The following is a 23,425-nucleotide window of genomic DNA, read 5'->3' on the forward strand; positions in this document are numbered from 1 at the left end:
TCTCTCTCTCTCTCTCTCTCTCTTTCTCTCTCTCTCCCTCTCTCTCTCTCTCTCTCTCTCTCTCTCTCTCTCTCTCTCTCTCTCTCTCTCTCTCTCTCTCTCTCTCTCTCTCTCTCTCTCTGCCTGTCTGCAGTGTGTTCCCATGGTCCCTGCACCCTTAGGCACCTTTGATTTTCCATATTCTGTTAAGACAGTCCCCACCCAGCTTGCTCTAGTGTGTCCCTGTGCACCTACAGGCAGAGGCGCGCGCTCGCCTAAGTGAAAGCATGTCTGCAGCACAGACACACAAGACACAGAACATCGCTAAGGGATCCCCAGTGACCTGCATAGAGCCCCATCTCTGCAGAGGAAGCCCTAGGCATGCCAGGCAGCCATGTTGGCGGCTTCTGGTAGCCCGTTGGCGTTTTTTGCCACACGAAGGGCGGAGGGAGAGCGCCCATGCCGACCAACAGTTGGCATTGGCGGTGCACTACTGCCATCAAGCGGAATCATTTTGAGGCTTCCGCGCGCAGGTCCCTGCGCATCTAGGAACATGGCGGCAGGCCTGCTCGCCTGCTCCGGAGCAGTTCTTTTCTTGGCTGCACAGGAAGGATTAGGGGCTCCTGAGGGCTTCCTGGCCCCGGGAGAGGCCGGTGAGCCTGCAGGATCCAGCTGACCTGAGGACAGGGCAGGCGACACAGGCTTTGGCTCCCTGGACTCGGGAGCCCGGCCTCCCAGGTCCTGAGTGCGGAAACACTGGCTGGCAGACATCTTAGGTTGGACAGGGTCACCACTGAGATCTCTCTACACTGGGATCTGTACCCAGGCCTGCCTCTGGGTGCTCTTGGGGAACTTGTCCAGCCTGTCCCTGTACACCAGACCGTTCTCGGGCCCCTGTGTTTTCCTTTGAGGCTCCGGAGCATTCACCATTCCAGACAGCCCTCCCAACCCCCACCTCCCAGTCTTAAACACAGAAAGACAGGGATGGGGACAGGCTACCCAGCTTCTGGGCTGTCTCAATATCTCAGGGCCAGGCAGCTAGCTCTCCTGGACAGATATGGCCCTGCCGACCTATAAATCCCACCTCAACCCCTTTCTATGTTCAGGGTTATCTCTAGCCGAAGAGTAGGGACCCAGACCTGTGAGGAACACTCCCAAGTCTCAGGAACCACACAGTGGTCTGGGGGTGCATGGGGGTGGTGGTCCACCATCATCAGATTCAAGCCACCTCAATGTGCGAACCAAGTGGGCGAGGGGCCTAAACCGAGATGTGGCTCTGGGTGAATCTGAGTACACACAGCCTGAGTGTGACATAATCCCCAAAGGGGTTCAAAACAGGTTGGGCTGGCAGGCTACCACCCAGGACTGGTGCCTTGATGGCCTCCTGGCTGTCATTCCCGACACCCAAGCAGGCAGCATACTCCTCCTGGCTTCTCCTGACTAGCTCACATTCCCTAACATCCTGGGAGATCAGCCAGGGTGAAAGGTCAAAAGACACCTGGCCGTCTGGTCTCTGCCCTGTCCATTTGCTGGAGGAACACAGATGCTTATCGAATTAGCAGATGCGCAGTCTAGGATCTTAGAGGACCGGAAGACCATTGTACCTCTCTGTCCATCCCTTGCCTTATCTCTTACCCCCCCCCCATTCTCTCCAGGCCACTTTTTGTGTCTGTTAGTCTCTTTGCTCTGTGTCTGACCCCTGGTTAGGAACCTAGGCCCCGAGGGCCTAGAAGCAGATACAGCAAAACCTCAGAGTGTAGCAGTCCTTATTTCCTTGAGGTCAATGTGGTCTGGGAAGGACAGGTTTGGACTTAGAGGCAACCCTTAAGGCTATATCCCCAGGGAGTAGCTAGGATGAGTAAGGGTGTACAAAGGTCCCAGGTGGCTTGCAGGGGAATCCTTTCCTCATGGCCTTCTGTCTCCAAAGATGAGACAATTGCTTACCAATATGCAAGGTGGCAGGATAGGTTCTGTTTTGGGGTTCCGGGGCTTGCACCTCTGAGACCTCAGAGCAGGCCTGCCTCCAGGCAGCTTGGTCGGGATGGATTAATGGAAGGCACTGGTGGGCTTGTGTTGGAGGCTCTTAGAGGGGTCTTCCTTCAACAACTGTGACTTAAGACCTAGGCAGTGCATGGGGTAGGGGAGGTGGTGGACCTCTGCAGACTCTCAGTGCCCCTGAATGAAGGATTCCCCTAGATAGTGACAGTTTCCAAAGGAACGTCGTTTACATCATCTGGTACCCAGAGATTGCCATCCTCCCTGGAAACTGTGGCAGTTGCTGTATACATTGGTGAGCTAGAGGCAGAAAGAGGAGGAGCATAGGTAGGTAGGTATATAGGTGTGTGTGTGTGTGTGTGTGTGTGTGTGTGTGTGTGTGTGTGTGTGTGTGTGTTTGGAGAGAGATTGGAGGGACACAGAAAGAAGGATCCATCTGTGATGGTGACTTGGGGATTTTGGGAGAGGGACAGAGGGCAAAGTTTCCCCAGAATGCTGCGTGGTGGTTGCTGAAGGTGTGGGGTGAGGTGGGGGAGGCGTGGAGGGTTAGTGAGAGGAGAGAGATTGTGAGGGAGCTGGAATTAGCTTGTAATTTTTGCCTGGCTGCTTACTGCCTGGGGATCTTTAGTAGGTTCTTAGAATTGGGGCCCAGAGGCCAGGGCCTGGTAGTCAAGGGGGCAGGTTGGGGTGGAATATTCCTTCCTTCTTTGGACGTGTCTTTCTCTTCAGCTCAGGGTAACAGGCTGCCTGCCGTGGAGGTTGTGCATGTGTGAGGCCCGACGTCTCTGTGGCATCAGAGGTCGAAGGATGAGCAGATGATTTTGTGGGGCATTTTCCGCCAGAAGTCATATTGAGGGCTACCTGAGACACAGACCTGTGTTTCCTTTCTTGTAGTCTCCAATGGGAGTTTGGGGCTCAGGCCAGGGAAACTGAAGCTTCACAGGCACAAACAGCAAGCAGACAAAGGAGCTGTAAACATTCAATGGAAAAAAGACTGCCTATTCAACAAATGGTATTGGTCCTACTTGCCTTCAGAATGCAGAAGAATGAAAATAGACCCTTTCTTATCTCCTTGTATGAAGCTCAAGTGTAAGTGTATCAAAGATCTCCACATTAAACCAGATACACTGAAACTATTAGATGAGAACATGGGGAAAACCTTGGAACACATCGGCACAGGAGTCAATTTACTGAACAGAACACCAAAGGCTGGTGCTCTAAGGTCAAAGATTTACAAATGGGACTTAATGAGATTGGAAAGTTTCTGTAAGGCTAAGGTCACTGTCAAGAAAACAAATAGGCAGACAACAGAATGGAGGAAGATCTTTACCAACATCACATCAGATAGAGGCCTAATATCAAAGGTATACAAAGAACTCAAGAAGCTAGACACCAGAGAATCAAACAACCCTATTAAAAAATGGGTTATAGGGGTAAACAAAACGTTCTCAGTTGAGGAACACTGAATGGCCGAGAAACATCTGAGGAAGTGCTCGACATCCTTAATCATCAGGGAAATGCAAATCAAAACAACCCTGAGATTTCACCTCACACCAGTCAGATTGGCCAAGATCCAAAACTCAGATGACAACAGATGCTGGCGAGGTTGTGGAGAAAGAGGAACACTCCTCCACTGTTGGTGGGGTTGTAAACTGATACAACCACTCTGGAAATCAGTCTGGCGATACCTCAGAAAATTGGAAATAGTACTACCTGAAGACCCAGCTATTCTACTTCTGGGTATATACTCCAGAGACACTCCAATATACAACAAAGGCACATGCACCACAATGTTCATAGCATCTCTCTTTATAATAACCAGAAGCTAGAAGGAACCCAGATGTCCTTCAGTAGATGAATGGATACAAAAATATTGGTACATTTACACAATGGAGTAGTACTCAGCTATCAGAAACAATGACCTTATGAAATTCTTAAGAAAATGGATGCATCTAGAGAATATCATCCTGAGTGAGATAACCCATTCACAAAAGAACAGACATAATATGCAGTCACTGATAATGGGATAATAACCACAGAAAGCTCAGAACACCCCAGAAACAACCCACAGGTTGTGTGAAGTTAAAAAAAAAAAAGGAAAACAGAAAACCATTATATTTACTCCTTACACACCAAGGAAACTTTGACGAATTCCAGGCTACATCCTGTTTTACATGTACTTTATTCTCATTGTAACTGTAAGATCTTAATACAAACTATCAAACCTTAAAAAAAAACAAAGCAATGACAAAAACGTATTCGTATACTTTTATGCAACAGTGCTTAAAATTTGTACATTTATCTTTGTTTTTGTAAAATAAAGTTCTTCAATAAAAAATAATAATAAAAAAGAAAATTGTACTAAGGAGATATGCTGTTCTCTTCTGGTGTGCAGGCATACATGCAGGGAGAAAACTATACATTATAAGTGAATCTTGTTTTTAAAAAGAAAAGAAAACAAAGTTTTAAACTAGGGAGCAGGACAAAATGTTATGGAACAATTTGAGTTTGGCTGAAATGTGTTTAGAAATATTTGGAAGGCAGAGTTGGGAATAGAGCTCAGTGATAAGTATGGACTCAGTCTCAGTCATCAGCACCACAGAGAAAGACATTTAACACATTGAATTAGACTTTCCACATCATTGACAAAGCGCTGTTTCCCATAATTATAAATGAGGTAGACTATTTTACCAAAAAGATATTTTTATTGCATTATTCCACTATTTGTGTGTATCTATGTGTGTGTGTGTGTGTGTGTGTGTGACACAGATGCACACAGAACAAGAAAACCAGCTTTTTCTGTCTTTCTCTGAAGCTGTACCAGCTTGGGTGTGGCAGTGGTGACTGGTGTGCTTGGTATGAGGAAATGCACACCTGTCTAATTCCACCATATTTGTAAGAAACTGGAGTGTAGTTCACAATTAGATAGACTAACTTTGGACTGAGCCCATACTCTATTTTTATTCTTCATTTTGGTTTTGTTTGAGCAAGGGTCTCAGTCTGTAATCCAAGCAGGCTTTGAACGGAAATCCTCCTGAATTAATCTAAGTGCAGAGATTAGGAGTGTGGGCCACCAAGCCTGACTATTTTGATTTGTTTTTGAGGCAAGAGCTAATTTTGGGTCTAGCAAAAAATTTCAACTTTTGACGACACTGCATTAAAACTAGAAGAAACAGCTGTGCATGGTGGCACACACATTTAGGGCCAGGTCTTTCAAGGCAGAGACAGGAGATCTGGGTTCAAGGCCAGCCTGGCCTAGAGAACAAGCAGAGGTACAGAGAAACCTGGTGTCATAATAAGAAGAGAACCAACTCCTCAAAACTGTTCTCTAACCTCCACTTGTGTGCCCCTCTCATAACAATAGCACATTCTGTGTGTTTTAAAGAATGTTTAGCAAGTTGCCAAACTTGTTCCTAGTTGACAGTGAAAACCTAAAGCGTGCACAGTGAAGTTAGAAGAATTTGGAAGAACACAAATTGAGAATATCAGGATAGAGACAACTTTCAAGGATTCACGTTCGTTCACATTACTAAACCAGAATAGAAAGCTTACCTTCTTCTACTCTGTTTAACTTTTGGTTCTGGTGAGATGGCTCAGTGGTTAACGGTGCTTCTGTTCTTCCAGAGATGGGCCAACTTCCAACTGGAAAATTGAGGTTGGGAAAAGAACAACAACTTCAGTGCTGACATCAAGGTAAACTGCATTTGGAGAGATGGGATGACTTCAGAGATTTTTATCCCATTTTAACGGAGACTAAAATTGGAGTCTGTCACCAGGTCCTGTTGTCTCTCATGTGTTGAGATAAGGTCTTGCTATGTAGCCCAGGCTGTATTGTACATCACTGTTGTAGACAAGGCTAGCCTCAACCTTACTGTGACTCTTCCTCTCCCTCTTGACCACTGGTGTACAGAGAGATAATACCATAGGTGGATGTTTCTTTTTCCTATTGATGTTGTTGTTTGCTTTTGGTTTTGTTTACTGAAGATTGGTCTCCTATTGTTCCGGATGGCTTCAGTCCTGCTATATAGTTAAACATGATGTGACTTTCCACACTCAGGTTTTGTGGGGTGTTCAGGTTTAAAACCAGGGTTTCCTCCATTCAAGACAAGCACACTCCTAACTGACACCATTTTCGTTTTTCAGATATGATTTGACTTTGTAGTCCACGTTGGCCTATAGCTCACTTTGTCAGCCAGGCTCGATTCAAAACTGCAGTCTTCCAGCCTCTGCCTAAAAACTATACACAGGCATATGCCAAAGTGCCTAGTCAGTGGAAATATCTTACTATGAACCCAGCTTTGAATATTTTTGAAAAGCAAAACATTCTAGAATTTTGTGAAGCCTTAATCTCAGTCCCTATCACTGTGGGAGAAGGGAGAGATGAGCTGGTTTTGTTAAGTGTATTCTGATCCTAAAGGTTCAAATGTTATCTTGCCAACTCTTCCTGTTTCTCACTTAAGCTTTTCTGTATCTCACCTTGTAATTAAATAATTAACATAGCACATGTTTCTATAGGTTGATGTCCACCATGCTTTGTAATGGTATAATGTGTTTATTTTCTCTTTCCCTATGACATCTGGATTTCTGCTCTTCTATTTCATGTTTGCTTATCTGTCAAGCTCCTTGACTTCAGTAATTCGGTGAAGGTACAAAAACACTTAATAACAGCTTTATTGGGGTGAGGGGATCCATACATTGTAAAGTCATAACAGAATCAAGTTCAAAGAGAGGTATATGTCCAGACAGATGGACTTTCCTGGAGGAAGAGAAATCTCTCAAGAAGAATGAAGAATGCCATATATTATCTCAAAAGCAGATCCAAATGTCTGTCCTTGTTGACAAGGGACAACAAGATGCAGTTACTGTCTGGTAACGTGATAACTCTGGTCTGTTCAATTGTTTCATAGGATTCCAAAGCCTAGTTCTACCTGCTCAATCAGATCTCACCTAAAGGACAAAAGGAAGGGGAACCACGGATAGACATTAACATGTCAGGTTTCAATGTAAGTGTAGGTACCCTTCCAGTTCTAGCTTTTACCATTGTTTGTTTCCTTTTTTCCTCCATCAGTTTTGTTGAGACAAACTCTTGTTCCTTGGTGCCATAATCTGGTACATACAACAGGCTTGTGTTAGCCTCAGAGGTCTGCCCTCCTCTGCTTTCTTTGCATTGTGTCTATAGCTGTGTGCAGCCATCCCCAAATTATTTTGTGTAAAACTCTATCAAAATTTCTATGTAACGTCATGTAGTAGTGTTGACACTTTTAATAGTTTTTTAGAGGATATAACTCACAGGAGAGAAAGTATCCTCAATTATTTTGACCCCCGCCCCACACACATACACACTCACTGAAGAGCCAGGCAGCAGAACTGGGTTCCAACTAGAGATCCAGCTGTTTTGGACACCTTTGGGATTATGGCAGACTCAGGCTGTGACTATTGAGATTCACCAGGAGCAACATCTCGTCCTAGGCTCCTCCCCCACTTGGTACACACAGTGAGGTGGCTTGAATCTGATGATGGTGGATCACCACCCCCCATCCACCCACAGCCCACTGTCCGATTCTGGAGACCTGGGAGTGTTCCTCACAGGTCTGGGTCCCTACTCTCCAGTTAGAGATGACCCTGAACATATAAAGGTGGTGAGAGTGAGTAAACTGATGTCTGAGCAACTGGACCTTTCATGAGAGGCCCTGAGAAAGACAAGGGACCTTTGTCCCTGACAGCCACGCCCTCTGTGATGCAGACACTGCCATGGCAACCTCAGGCCGGTCTCTGCTGCTAGGAGAGAAGGAGGTAACAGGTGAGTGCCTCTCGGGGATCCTGGGGAGTCCAGAGCCCTGGAGTATCTCAGGGCTTGACCCCCAGATGCGGGTGGTCGCAGCTAGTCAGGGAGAGACTCTGTCTGTTTTCGAGGGCCTTTCGCCAGCGGCTTTTGTGATACCTAAAGATGCAAAGAAGGCCCTAGAAACTCGGGGAGTGTAAGCCGAGGCCCACCACATGAGGACTGAACAGGACACCATCGCGGTAGCATCAGAAGAGAAGTCAGAAGTGGCAATGCACAGGAGTGAGGAGATAATGAAGGTGGAGCTGAAGCCTGCGGGTGAAGAACTGGACATGTAGGAGGCTAGTGGAGGAGTGAGGGAGTCGCAGGAGAAGGCAGGGCCTTGGCACGTAAGCAGAGATCTTCACAGGAACCCGCTGGAAGCCATCTAGGTAGAACTGGACACTGTGAATGCTCAGGATGACAGGGCCTTCCAACATCTGGAGCAGTAGTTTGGGAGGATGCCGCGACACTCTCTGGAATGAAGGAACTACATCATTCAGAATATCCCAGACTTCTGGATGACTGCCTTAAGGAACCACTCTCAGTTATCCGCCATGATTAGGGGTCAGGATTCAGAGATGTTAAGGTCCATAACCAATCTGGGGGTGAAGGAACTGAGACATCCTAAGACAGGCTGCAAATTCAAGTTCTTTTTTCAAAGAAACCCCTACTTCGGGAACAAGCTGATTGTCAAGGAATATGAAGTGAGATCATCTGGTCGAGTGGTGTCTCTTTCCACTCCAATCATATGGCAGAGAAGGTATCAGCCCCACTCCTTTATTCGCAGAATCCAAGACCTTCTCTGCAGCTTCTTCACCTTGTTCTCAGACCACAGCCTTCCATAATCTGACAGAATCCCCATGATTATCAAAGAGTACCTGTGGCTAAACCAATTGCAAAATTACTGGTCTATTGAAGGAATCCATAGACCCTGACATCGCCCAATAAGGGAGCCAGTGGAATTTCCCAGGCCTTTTGGCTTCCAGTCAGGTTAACTTTTACCTTTGAAAATGCAACTGAAAGAGTCCCTAATCACCTGCACTTCAGCAGATGCAGGAAATACGAAGTGTTATGATTTCTTTGCTCCTGACTCTTCTGCATCTTCTGTCTGAATAGTTTCTCTACCTCGACATTAAGACTGTGGACCTGCTTCTGCTTTCACATGGCCCCCATGATGTACTGAATTTATATCTGCAGGTTCATGGACAGGGCTTGTACAATTTCTAACAGTAACAATGAAACTGTACATTAAACTGTGAATCCTGTTTTCAGTGTTACCCACTTACTGCCACCTACATGTCTTTATCTGTTTACCTGTTCAGCATGGAGCAGTGTGGGCACAAAGATTTGGGACAGTTGGCTTGGACTAAGGTTGTTGCAGGAGTGGGATAACTTCTGTGTGATTATGTGACTTTTTCTAGGCTATATCACATTTTGTTTACCAGTACTCCTCACCCTCACTCTCCCACCTTTCTCCTGTTATTAGAGAAAAGTAGCTCAGAAACATCTGTAACATTAGGAGTTGTAGTTCATTGAGGATTTCCAGAGACGATGCTCTGTAAGAGGCCAGAGAACTCTGTCTTGTCTCTCTCTTACCCACTCCTCAACCTGGTTAGCAAGCCCTAGAAAGCTTATAGGGCGACAGAATTAGACACACACTTCCTAATGGTTTATGAAAGAAGGAAAGGGATTGTGATGGGTACTTTAAGTAGGGAAAGTGAGCTGAAAAGGTGTATAACCAAAATAAGTCAAATAAGATTGGTCTGTGGATGACAACAGGATGTGTGCTTTCACAGTTTGGTTAAAGGCGATTGGAAGAGAATTTCTCAGGAAAATGCTTTTTCTAAATGTTGAACGTCTCCTAGACAATTCTTTTAAAGAAATAGTCTCAGTTTTTTTGGTTTTTATCGTCTCTGTGTGTGATCTGATGTCAGTGAAAGTGTAATATTGTGCTCATATTTTACCAATATTCAGTAAAATGTGACTTGTTTCTACTTATGGAAAAATTTAAACACTTCTGTTTGCATTCATTTGAAACCATTTGGAAGAATAGTCTTTACAATACTGAAACCTAAGTGAATATTCGTAACAGTTTTCAATATTAATCCAAATTCTTAGAAAGTTTGGATAATTTGGTCTTTAGTAAATGTGTCTATCAAATTATTGTCTTCATGGGAAAATAAATATGTGACTTGACTGCCTTGATAGTCTCTTCTTAAACTGCACGTAGTTGTAAAATTTTTTTGTCAGATTAGCACTGCATTATGAATATATTTGTTGCTAGTTTTATGCATGATGGTAAATAAAAGCACGGGACCGTGTTGGATAGCTGTTTTCCACACCTTGTCAAAAACCTGCCTCAATGGGTTTGTATAATTAACAAGACTGTTGAATTATCAGATTTTGTAAGTGAACACAATAAACATTATCCCAGACATATCAAAAGAAAACTGTAATGTTTCTACTGCTTAAAGTGTTATTGTTACTGTTTGAGTTTTGCTGCTTTAGAAGTTTGACAGTTTCAACTGTTTACTAAGATTTGAGACCTTTCCACAGAACTTTTGCAGTACTCCCATATCTTCACTCTTCAGTCTCACAATTTGTCTCCACAGATGATATTTTCATGTGTTATTGAACTGTGCATTTCATAAGCAGACACGAATAAAGTACTTACCAGTTAATATACCATTTCAGACCCTTTCATCTGTAAAATTTTTAACTTAATTATTATCATCCATTTGTCAGATACTTCAAACCTTTTCTCATAATTTCTCTGCCTTGTATTATTTCTGTTCCCCAGTGTGAGATAACTTTCTAGGGAGTCCTGTTTCTGGAAAATATAGTAATTACTCACTTTGCTGAATAACACACTTTTTTAAAAGGCATTCAGCTAGGCCTTGAGAAGGAAAATGGATAAATTCCATTCTTTTTCATACCTGATATGCAAATAATTTCATGATACTGTAGGTAAAGAATGATACTATTTCACATTTTTACTTTTATTTTTCTCAGAATTTAGAACCCTTACGAAATAGAGCTAAGTGTATTTAGTTTTTCTTGCAGCTACTATGCATTGCACATAGTTGCCAGCAATTTATAGATTGACAAAATGAATCACACAGATGGCAGAGGTAAGTGCCCAGAAAGACTTAATATAAGTGGAAGAAGTTTCTTGCTTTCTTTGTTGTAAAAAACCACATCCTGGGTTCTGGCATAAGTGTTAGGAAAAGGATGAAGAGTGTGTGGGGAATGGTATGGCCTTTGGAGGTGTAGTGAGGACTGGAGGTGTGGAGGGTGCCTCTGGAGGACCCATGTTGGGAATCCCTTCCACCTAAGAGACCGGCCACACCAGGGTAGACTACAGAATACAGTTTATTCAGGTCATGGTGTAGTTAAGAGCATAGTAGAGGCAGAGAGAAGAGAGGAATTGAGGCTTGCCATGAGCATGTCGAGAGAGAGAGAGAGGTGGTAAGGGTACAAGAGCAAGAGGAGGAGGAGGGGGCAAGCAGCCCCTTTTAGAGTGTCAGGTCATTGGGGCAGAGCATACCTGGCTGTTGCCAGGTAACTGAGGGGTGGGGTTTACCGAATCCCAACAATCTTGCCTTAAAAACCATGATGATAGTTTTCAATCCATTTGTAAAATTGATGTCAGAAGAATTTGCAAAGCAACTTGATAAATAGCAAGATGTTCTTTTAATGATTAAACAAGGCTTAGACTTTTTAATGTATAAATTTTCATCTGCCATAATAACACCACTTCATGTTGAATACTCTTGTAAAATTTATTTCCTTATGAACATTGTAATGTAGATCTTACACTGACAATAAGATATTATACTCGAGGCACATGTTGTCTAATACACTGGCAGTCTGTAGCATGGGTTAGTTTTGTGTATATTTATCTGGTTTACACAGACTTGCTATAAGTAACATTACTAACTTACAGAGAGTGAAAAACAAGATATTTCAGGTTTTCACATTAAATTTTGAGAATATTGTTAGAACTGGGCTAAATATATATTTCATATATAAATTTCTATTTATGTGGCATATAAATATAAATCAGTTTTCCATTAATGTGGCCAGTCGTAATTATATAGGACATTACTTAATGGATCTCTAAGTACATATATTTTTAAAAGTTAATCAGTATGACTTTCTTCCCATGGGCTGCATATGCCTTTGTGTAAGTCAAGGTTTATGTAGATAAAATGCAACATAAATAAAGAATAATGGGTTAAAAGAGATGAGATATGTTTATTAACTTGAATGCCTAAAATACAATGAGTTGTTTGTAAAATGTACTGTGCAGCTTAGTCTACATCTGTTATATGCTGAGTAGTTTGAGTCTAAATTTACACTCTATGGTTTATAATTCTCTAAATTCTAGCAAATTCTAAAGATTAGTGTAGATTCATATTTTTTAGAATAAAATCGTTTTCTATCATCTAATATAGGGGTATGCACTGTATTCAGAAATTACTTACTGTAGATGTTATAATAACTGAGTATTAACCTTAAATAGGTTATTTTACTCTAGGCATGTGTTGTATAATACTGTGGTCATGTATTTGTGATATTGGCTTTGTATTTAAAAGTAGTTTAGCAGCATCAAATCTGGACTTGGCATTGTATCAGGTAACTTTCATGAGTGCTTAACACTTGAAGGAGAATTCTTAGCTTTTGAATAGTAATGTGGTCTTAAATGTTATCAGGCTTAGACATTGTTGAATGTGATTAGATGAGATAGATCTGCCTTTGCTATTGAGGAACTCATTCAATGAAGGGAGAATCACTTGTTTGGTGTTTTCTCCCTTAAAACTCAATATTGTTCATCCCTAAAAAAAAATTCACAAACAAATTAAGGGGAAAACAAACTGGGATAGAGGAAGCATCAAAGACATTGGCGACTTCTCACTTTTCTTTACTATTGAGTCCTTGACTAAAGGAGTTGTGTGAGAATCTATTTGTTTTATTTGCATTTTTAGAGCTGAGGAGCCAACCCATTACCTTGTGCTTGCTTGGCAAGGACTGTACCTCTGAACTAAGTCCCTGTGTGAGCATTTTAGGAAAGAGTGAGTAACTTGGAAACTGTGCTTTACTCACAGTTAATATCTGCTCTGATCCATTGGACTGCCTTCATCCATTTCTCTTGACTCCTCTCCTCTTCTCATTAACCTCCATCCCCCCCCCCCCATCTCACAACCTCTGCAATCACCACACAGCTCAGTCACTCTCCAAAATCCTCAAGTCACCATCACAGGTGGACCCTTGATTCTGTGTTTTCTCTACATGCGAGCACACACACACAAACACACACACACACACACACACACAGAGCTACCTACCTATCTACCTAACGTCCTACCTACCTACCTAAGTTACTCTGCTTTCTGCCTCTAGCTCACCAATATATACAGCAACAGCCACCTTTTCCTGGTCAGTTGGCAATCTCTGGTTACAAGATGATATAAACCACGTTCATTTGGAAACTGTCACTATCAAGGAGAAGTCTTCATTCAAGGGAACTGAGAGTCTGCAGAGGTCCACCACCTCCCATACCCCAAGCACTGCCTAGGTCTTAAGTCACAGCTGGTGGAGGGAGAGTCCTCTAAGAGCCTCCAAGACACAAGCCTGCCAGTGCTTTCCAATTATCCATCCCGACCAAGCTGCCTGGAGGCATCTGTTCTGATGCAACCAAAGGAGCTCTATCCAGGCAGGCCTGCTCTGAGGTCTTAGAGGTGCAAGGCCCAGAACACCAAAACAATACCTTTACTGCCACCCTGCATATTGTTGTTAAGAAATTGTCTCATCCACCAAAACACAAGGCTTAGAGAGAACTATTCCCCTGCAAGCCACCTAGGACCTTTGTACACCCTTACTCAGGCTAGCTACTCCCTGGGGATATAGCCTTAAGGGTTGCCTCTATATCCAAACCTGTCCTTCCCAGACAACACTGACCTCAAGGAAACAAGAACTGCTACACTCTGAACTCTTGCTGGATCTGCTTCAAGGCACTCGGGGCCTAAGTTCCTAACCCTGGGACAGATAAAAATTAAAGAGACTAAGAGACACACAAAGTGGGAGGAAGGAGAGATAAGGCAAAGGAAAGACTGAGAGATACAATGGTCTTCTGGTCCTCTAAGATCCAAGACTGCGCATCTGTTAATTCGATAAGCATCTGTGTTCCTCCAGCAAATCCCTGGACAGGGCAGAGACAGGAAGGCCAGGTGTCTTTTGACCCTTCACCCTGGCTGATATCCCAGGATGTAAGGGAATGTGTACTAGTCAAGAGAAGCCAGGAGTAGTATGCTGCCTGCTTGGGTGTCAGGAATCACAGCCAGGAGACCATCAAGGCACCAGTCCTGGGTGGTACCCTGGCAGCCCAACCTGTTTTGAACCCCTTTGTGATTATGGAAGACTCAGCCTGTATCTACTCAGATTCCAGCATCCACATCTCGCCTTAGGCTCCCTGCTCACTTGCTACACACAGTGAGGTGACTTGAATCTGATGATGGTGTACCACCACCTCCCATCCACCCACAGACCACTTTGGGGTTCCGGAGACTTGGGAGTATTCCTCATAGGTCTGGGTCCAAACTCTTCGGCCAGAGATAACCCTGAACATAGAAAGGGGGTGAGGTGGGATTTAGGTTGGCAGGGACATATCTGTCCAGGAGAACTAGCTGCCTTGCCCTGAGATATTGGTACAGCCCAGAAGCTGGGTAGCCTGTCCCCAACCCTGTCATTCTGTGTTTAACACTGGGAGGTGGGGGTCAGGAGGGCTGTCTGGAATGGTGAATGCTCCGGAGCCTCAAGGACAACATAGGGGACTAAGAACGGTCTGGTGTACAGGTACAGGGTGAACAAGTTCCCCAAGAGCACCCAGAGGCAGGCCTTGGTACAGATCTCTGTGTAGGGTGATCTTGTGTTGACCCTGTCCAACCTAAGATGTCTGCCAGCTCTGGTGGTATCTCTCTGTACACCAGTATTCAAGAAGCAGAAGAAGAATCACAATAATGTTGAGGCTAGCCTTGCTTACAACAGTGAAGTACAATACAGCCTGGGCTACATAGGGAGACCTTATCTCAAACATGACAGACAACAGGACCTGGTGACATCTTGCAATTTTTGTCTCAATTAAAAGGGGATAAAAATCTCTGAAGCCATCCCATCTCCCTGAATTTAGTTACCTTGAGGTCAGCACTGAAGTGGTTGATCTTTTGCCTGCCAGACTTTTCCAGATGGAAGTTGGCCCGTCTCTGGAAGAACAGAAGCACCGTTAACCAGCGAGGCATCCATCCAGCACCAAAAGTTAAACAGGGTAGAAGAAGGTAAGCTTTCTATTCTGGTTTAATAATGTGAACGAAGGAGAATCATTAAATACTGTCTCTATCCTGATGTTCACAATTTGTGTTCTTCCAAATTCTCCTGACTTCACTCTGCAGTCTTAAGTTTTTACTATCCACTAGGAGCAAGTCTGACAATTCGCTAAACATTCTTTAAAACACACAGAATGTGCTATTGTTATGAGAAGGGCACACAAGTGGAGGTTAGAGAACAGCATTGAGAAGTTGGTTCTCTTATACCTTTCCATGTGCTCTGGAGATCAAGTTCAGTTCAGCAGCTTGGGTAAGCAATGCTTTTCCCACTGAGCCTCCCTTCAGGGTCATGAATCTTTTGCTAAATGCCTTCAGAACTTCCCTTTAAGCATAAACCAAAGAAATGCTGAACAGAACTTAACTCATCTCAAAGGCTTTTAGTGCTGCTGACTCATAGACACTGTCATTGTCCTCTCTGGAGGTCACCTTCAGCTAAAGTTCACCAAGTAGAGCAGTGCAGTCTGGGACCATCTAGCCCATGCAATACAAAGCAAGCTTCTGCAAAGCACTTTTGTCATGAAGCCACTAAGACAAAGGGACGTTTTTGTTGTTGGTTTGTTAGATCTAACAGCCTCTGCCTTCTCAACTGCTGGAATTTCGTAGGTGCCCCAAGCACAGCCAAAAATGGACTTTCTGTAAGGAATATTGTTATCCATTATCACAGTCAGATCATCCCATTGCCATTGTCAAATCCCATCTTTATAAACATATCTTAGCTTTTTAAAAATCAAATTTCCTCTAGTTTGTTTCTTTTGTTTTGCAGGTGTGTGCTTGTGGCTTTGTGTGTTGTTTTGTTGTTTATGAGACCAGGTTTCTCTGTACCTCTGGCTGTTCTCTAGGCCAGGCTGGCCTTGAACCCAGATCTCCTGTCTCTGCCTCATAAGAGCTGGCCCTAAATGTGTGTGCTACCTTGCACAGCTGTTTACTCAAGTTTTAAGGCTGTGTCATCAAAAGTTGAAATTTTTTGCTAGACCCAAAATGAGCTCCTGTCTCAAAAACAATTCAAAATAGTCAGGCTTGGGGGTACACACTATTAATCCCTGCACTTAGATTAATACAGGAGGATTGCCTTTCAAAGCCTGCTTGCTTTACAGACTGAGACCCTTGCTCAAACAAAACCAAAATGAAGAAGAAAAATAGAATATGGATTCAGTGGAAAGCTAGTCTATCTAATTGTGAACTACTCTCCAGTTTCTTACAAAAATAGTGGAATTAGACAGGTGTGCATTTCCTCATAGAAAGCACACCAGTCACCACTGCCACATCCTAGCTGGTAAAGCTTCAGAGGAAGACAGAAAGAGCTGGTTTTCTTGTTCTGTGTGCATCTGTGACACACACACACACACACACACACACACACACACACAGTGGAATAATACAATAAAACTATCTTTGCAGTAAAATAGTCTACCTCTTTCATAATTATGGGAAACAGCACTTTGTCAATGATGTGGAAAGTCTAATTCAATGTGTTAAATGTCTTTCTCTGTGGTGCTGATGACTGAGACTGAGTCCATACTTATCACTGAGCACTATTCCCAACTCTGCCTTCCAAATATTTCTAAACACATTTCAGCCAAACTCAAATTGTTCCATAACATGTTTTCCTGCCCCCTAGTTTAAAATTTTTTTTTCTTTTTTATTTTAAAACAAGATTCATTCATTAAGTATAGTGTTCTGCCTGCATGTATGCCTGCACACCAGAAGAGGGCAGCATATCTCGTTAGAACAATTTTCTTTTTTATAATTTTTTTTAATTGAAGAACTTTATTTTTCAAAAACAAAGATAAATGTACAAATTTTAAGCATTTTTGCATAAAACATACGAATACATTTTTTTCATTGCTTTGTTTTTTTTTTAAGGTTTGATAGTGTGCATTAATATCTTACTAGTTACAATGAACATAAAGTACATGTAAAACAGGATGTAGCTTGGAATTAGTCCAAGTTTTCTTGGTGTGTAAGGAGTAAACCTAATGGTATTTTGTTATCTTTCTTTCTTTCTTTTTTTTTTTTTTTTTTTTTTGAACTTACATAGTCTAAGAGTTGTTTCAGGGGCAGCCCGAGACTCTGTGGTTAGCATCCCACTGTCAGTGACTGCATATTATGTCTGCTCTTTTGTGATTAAGTTATCTCACTCAGTATGATATTCTCTAGATGCATCTATTTTTCTTATGAATTTCATAAGGTTATTATTTCTGATAGCTAAGTAGTAATCCATTGTGTAAATGTACCACAGTTTTTGTATCCATACATCTACTGAAGGACATCTGAGTTCTTTCCAGCTTCTGGCTATTATAAATAGAGCCGCTGTGAACATTGTAGTGCATGTGTCTTTGTTGTATATTGGAGTGTCTCTGGGGTAAATGCCCAGAAGTGGAATAACTGGGTCTTCAGGTAGTACTATGTCCAATTTCCTGAGGAATCGCCAGACTGATTTCCAGAGTGATTGTACCAGTTTACAACCCCACCAATAGTGGAGAAGTGTTCCTCTATCTCTACATCCTCACCAACATCTGCTGTCATCTGAGTTTTTGATCTTGTTCAATCTGACTGGTGTGAGTAGAATCTCAGGGTTTTTTTGATTTGCATTTTCCTGATGGCTAATGATGTTGAGCACTTCCTTAGATGTTTATCAGCCATTCGATATTCCACAATTGAGAATGTTTTGTTTACCTCTGTACCCCATGTTTTAATAAGGTTGTTTGATTCTCTGGTGTCTAGCTTCTTGAGTTCTTTGTATACTTTGGATATTAGGCCTCTATCTGATATGGTGTTGAGAAAGATCTTCCCCCACTCTTTTGGCTGCCGTTTTGTTTTCTTGAGAGTGTCCTTAGCCTTACAGAAACTTTGTTATCTCAGTAAGTCCATTTGTCAATCTTTGACCTTAGAGCACCAGCCTTTGGTGTTCTTTTCAGGAAATTGACTCCTGTGCCTGTGTTCAAAGGTTTTCCCCACGTTCTCATCTAATAGTTTCAGGGTACCTGGTTTAATGTGGAGATCTTTGATCCACTTGCACTTGAGCTTTGTACAAGGAGATAAGAAAGGGTCTATTTTCATTCTTCTGCATGCTGAGTGCCAATTGGTCCAACACCATTTGTTGAATAGGCAGTCCTTTTGCCTTTGAATGATTACAGATCCTTTGTCAAAAATCAGGTGACCAAATATGTGAGGGATCATTTCTGGATCTTCTATTCTATTCCTTTGATCCACCTGCCTATGTCTGCACCAGTACCTTGCAATTTTTAGCACAATCACCTTGTGAGATTATTGAGATTTTTGTTGTCTTTGTTGTTATTAAAGACCAGCCTTAGACCATGTTGATCTGAAAGGATGCATGGGAGTATTTCAATCTTCCTTTATCTATTGAGACTCGTTTTGTTACCAATTATGTAGTCAATTTTCGAGAAGGTGCTGTGAGGCGCTGAGAAGAAAGTGTTTTTTTGTTTTACTATGATATGTTGTGTAGATATCTATTAATTCCAGTTCATTCATAACCTCTGTTAGTTTTAGTGTGTTCTTGTTCAGTTTTTGTTACCAGGATCTGTCCATTGGTGGGAGTGGGGTATTGAGGTCTCCTACTATTGTTGTGTAAGGCACAATGAACTTTTTTAAGCTTTAGTAGGGTTTCTTCTATGAATAGCAGTGCTTTTGCATTTGGAGCATATTTGTTAAGGATTGAGAATTCCTCCTGACAAATTCCCCTTTAATGGGTAAAAATGTCCTTGCTTATATTTTTTGATAACTTTTGGTTGAAAATCGAATTTTATCGATATTAGAATGGCCACTCCAGCTTGCTTCTTGGGGGCATTTACTTAGAAGTTTTATCCCCAACGATTTACTCTGAGATAGTGCCTGTCTTTGTCTCTGAGATGAGTTTTCAGTATGCAGAAAAATGCTGGGATTTGTTTATGTATCCAGTCTGATAGCCTATATGTTTTTATTGGATAATTGAGTCCATTTATGTTACCAGATATCAAGGATTAGTGGTTGCAGTTTCTTGCTACTTTTGCTGTTGGAGGTGGAATTGTGCCTGTGTCTCTTTCTACTTTTGGTTTTATTGCTTAGGAGTTTTCCTGTATTTATCAGGATGTAGTTCCCCTCGATGTATTGGGTTTTCCACATATAATTTGTTGTAGTGCTGGGTTTGTGGTCAGATATTGTTTAAATTTATTTTTGTCTTGGGTTTTCTTATTCTCTCCCTCTCTGGTGATTGAGAGTTTTTCTGGGTATAGCAGCTTGGGGTGGCATCTGTGCTCTCTTAGTGTAAGTATGATATCTGTCCAGGCTCTCCTAGCTTTCATAATTTCTGTTGAGAAATCTGGTGTGATTCTGATTGGTTTGCCATTACATGTTACATAACCTTTTTCTCTTACTGCTTTTAGTAATTTTTCATTGCTTTGGGCATTTGGCATTTTGACTATAATGTGTCTGGAGGAATTTCTTTCTGGTCCAACCTATTTGAAGTTCAGTAGGTTTGTTTTATGCTCATGGTTATCTCATTCTTAAGAGTAGGGAAGTTTTCTTCTACGATTTTGTTGTAGATATTTACTGTACCTATTAGTTGATATACATCCCCCTCTGCAAGCCACCTGGCACCTTTGTACACCCTTACTCAGCCTAGCTACTCCCTGGGGATATAGCCTTAAGGGTTGCCTCTACATCCAAACCTGTCTTTCCCAGACAACACTGATATCAAGGAAATAAGAACTGCTACACTCTGAGACATTGCTGGACCTGCTTCTAGGCCCTCAGGGCCTAGGTTTTTATCCCTGGGACAGACACAAATTAAAGAGACAACAGACACACAAAGTGGGAGGAGAGAGAGATAAGGCAAGGGATAGAGGGAGAGATACAATTGTCTTCTGGTCCTCTAAGATCCTAGACTGTGCATCTGTTAATTCGATAAGCATCTCTTTTGCTCCAGCAAATCCCTGGACAGGGCCAGGTATTTTTGACCCTTCTCCCTGGCTGATCTCAAAGGATATTAGGGAATGTGAGCTAGTCAGGAGAAGCCAGGAGGTGTATGCTGCCTGCTTGTGTGTCAGGAATCACAGCCAGGAGGCCATCAAGCACCAGTCCGGGGTGGCACCCTGCCAGCCCAAACTGTTTTGGGCCCCTTTGGGATTATAACAGTCTCGGGCTGTGTCTACTCAGATTCATTCTGAGCCCTTGGTGGACCTGCAATCTCCATGAGTTTTATATTACCTTGCTCTAAAAAATGTGTTCCTGGACAGCCAGAACTACACACAGAGACCATGACTCTGAAGAATAAACAAAAACAGAAAACAAAATGAGAGAAAGAAAGTTCTGAAATTTTGTGAGAACTTGCCAATGCACACTCAAAAATGCAGCAGTTATCTGACAGTAACTTTTGTAATAATAAAAGTTCTTACTCGTTGGTTTGAGCCCAACAAACCATCCACAGGGAAGGTCATGCTTTACCAGCACAAATCAGCACACACCTGCACCTCCTTAGCCTAGGGTAAGTGAGCCCTGAATCAGTTAAATTCCCTGAAAATTCTCAGAGCCCTGTTCCAGGGAAGTGCTTCTGAGTCCTCCAAGAGGCCCTTCCACCAAGGCTCTCCTGGTACTAGCCAGAGCAGAAACCCCCAGGCCAACCCAAGTGGTGTTCCCTTCTCTGCACAGAGGGGTCCCTGAACACTGCAAAGCCCAAGGCTCCTAGGTCAGAGTTACAGTCAGCAAAAAATATCTCCCACAGAAATACCTCTCTAGCCACCATCTCCTCCATCATCTTAGAATGAGTGGGGGGGGGGGATAAACTTACTTTGTCCAGGCCAGGCTACACAGGGGTAGAATCTCACACATCTACAGGGTTGGGATGGACAGCAACACTCCCTAAGGGCCATTCCCCAGACTCTGCTTTCTCAGTAGGGAGCAAAGTAGAAAAGGAAGAGCAATCCTTTCCCACTGAGTGCTGGCTCAGCACTTCGGATATAAGACAACTGGGATCTGCCCCAGTGTCTCCAAGACTCAGGGAGTGATGGGCCTGTGAAAACCACATGCTGTATAGAAGACCTCACTTTGCTGGTCTCTGAGAGGCTGTTTTTTGCCATTAAGTTATTGAAGGAACCGAATAACAAGAAAATAGCCATTCAAGATTCTACTCAGATTCAACAGGAGCCACAATTCGGCCTAGGCTCCTCACCCACTTGGTACGCACAGTGAAGTGGCTTGAATCTGATGATGTTGGATCACCACTCCCAATCCACTCCCAGACCACTGTCGGGTTTTGGAGATCTGGGTGTGTTCCTCACAGGTCTGGGTCCTTACTCTCCAGTTAGAGATTACTCTGAACATATAAAGGTGTTGAGAGTGAGTAAACTGAACTCTGTGTGACTGGACCTGTCATGACAAGCCCGGAGCAGGACGAGGGGACCTCTGTCCATGTCAGCCGTGCCCTCTGTGATGCAGACACTGCCATGGCAGCCTCAGGTCAGCGACTGCTACTAGGCGAGTAGGTGGTAACAGGTGAGGGTCTCGCAGGGATCATGGGGAGCCCAGAGCCCTGGAGTGTCTCGGACCTTGACCCACAGATGCCAGTGGCCTCAGCAAGGCAGGAACAGACTTCATCTGTTGTTGAGGGTCTCGAAGTAGCGGCGTTTGTGATACTGAAAGATGCTGAGAAGGCCCTAGAAAATCAGGGAGCAGAAGCCCAGGCCCACGACGTGAGGATTGAACAGGGCACCATCGCGGTAGCATCAGAAGAGAAGTCAGAAGTGGCAATGCACAGGAGTGAGGAGGTGATGAAGGTGGAGCTGAAGCCTGCTGGTGAAGAACTGGACATGTAGGAGGCTCATGGAGGTGTGAGAGAGTCACAGTAGAAGTCAGGACCTTGGCACGTAAGCAGAGATCTTCACACGAACCTGCTGGAGGACATCCAGGTAGAACTGGACACTGTGAATGCTCAGGCTGACAGGGAATTCCAACACTGGAGCAGAAGTTTGGGCAGATGTGGCAACACTCTCTGGAATGAAAGAACTACACATCACTCAGAATATCCCAGACTTCTGGATGACTGCCTTCAGGAACCACCCTCAGTGATCCGCCATGATTAGGGGTCTGGATGCAGAGATGTTAAGGTCCATAACCAATCTGGGGGTGAAGGAACTGAGACATCCTAAGATGAGCAGCAAATTCAAGTTCTTTTTTTCAAAGAAACCCCTATATCAGAAACAAGCTGATTGTCAAGGAATATGAAGTGAGATCATCTGGTCGAGTGGTGTCTCTTTCCACTCCAATCATATGGCGGAGAGGGTATGAGCCCCAGTCCTTTATTCGCAGAAACCAAGACATTATCTGCAGCTTCTTCAACTTGTTCTCAGAACACAGCCTTCCAGAATCTGACAGAATCCCAGAGATTATCAAAGAAGTCCTGTGGGTAAACCCATTGCAATACTACCTGTCTCATGAAGGAATCCATAGACCCCGGTGTCGACCAATAAGGGAGCCAGTGAAGATTCCCAGGCCTTTGGCTTCCAGTCAGGTTAACTTTTACCTTTGAAAATGCAACTGAAAGGGTCCCTTCTCACCTGTGCTTGAGCAGATGCAGCGGGTACACAGTGTTTTGATTTCTTTCCTCTTGACTTTTCTGCATCTTCTGTGTGAATAGTTTCTCCACTTAGACATTAAGACTATGGACCTGCTTCTGCTTTCACATGGCCCTCATGTTGTTCTGAATTCGTATCTGCTGGTTCATGGACAGGGCTTTTACCCTTTCTAAGAGTAACAATGAAACTGAACATTAAACTGTGAATCCTGTTTTCAGTGTTACCCACTTACTGCCACCTAGATGTCTTTTTTTGTTTACCTTTTCATCATGTGGTTAGCATGCCCTATAAAGCTTATAGGGCGACAAAACTAGACACACACTTTCTAATGGTTTATGAAAGAAGAAAAGAGATTGTGATGGGTACTCTAAGTAGGGAAAGTGAGCTGAAAAGGCATGGAACCAAAATAAGTCAGATAAGATTATCTGAGGATGAAGACAGGATGTGTGCTTTCACAGTTTGGTCAAAGGCGATGGGAAGAGTATTTCTCAGAAAAATACTTTCTCTGAGTGTTGAATGTCGCCTAGACAATGCTATTTAAAGACATAGTGCCAGTTTTGGTTATGTACCTCTCTGTATGTGATCTGATGTCAGTGAAAATGTAATATTGTGCTCATATTTTACCAATATTCAGTAAAATGTGACTTGTTTGCTTATGGATAAATTTAAACACT

At 43.2% G+C, this 23,425-nt stretch overlaps 2 pseudogenes across 2 annotated transcripts; both read left to right on the forward strand.

The window, feature by feature from the left end:
• The first annotated feature begins 7,971 nt into the window (after positions 1-7,971).
• On the forward strand, positions 7,972-8,793 carry LOC308415076 (testis-specific Y-encoded-like protein 1; annotated as a pseudogene). Its single transcript has one exon. The product of its transcript is annotated as a testis-specific Y-encoded-like protein 1 (transcript).
• Positions 8,794-21,692: 12,899 nt separating this feature from the next.
• LOC308415077 (testis-specific Y-encoded-like protein 1) lies at positions 21,693-22,692 on the forward strand (annotated as a pseudogene). Its single transcript has 2 exons — positions 21,693-21,988; positions 22,052-22,692. The product of its transcript is annotated as a testis-specific Y-encoded-like protein 1 (transcript).
• Positions 22,693-23,425: the final 733 nt, after the last annotated feature.

The sequence above is a fragment of the Micromys minutus genome, assembly GCF_963924665.1.
Source record: "Micromys minutus genome assembly, chromosome: X".
Lineage (NCBI taxonomy): Eukaryota > Metazoa > Chordata > Mammalia > Rodentia > Muridae > Micromys > Micromys minutus.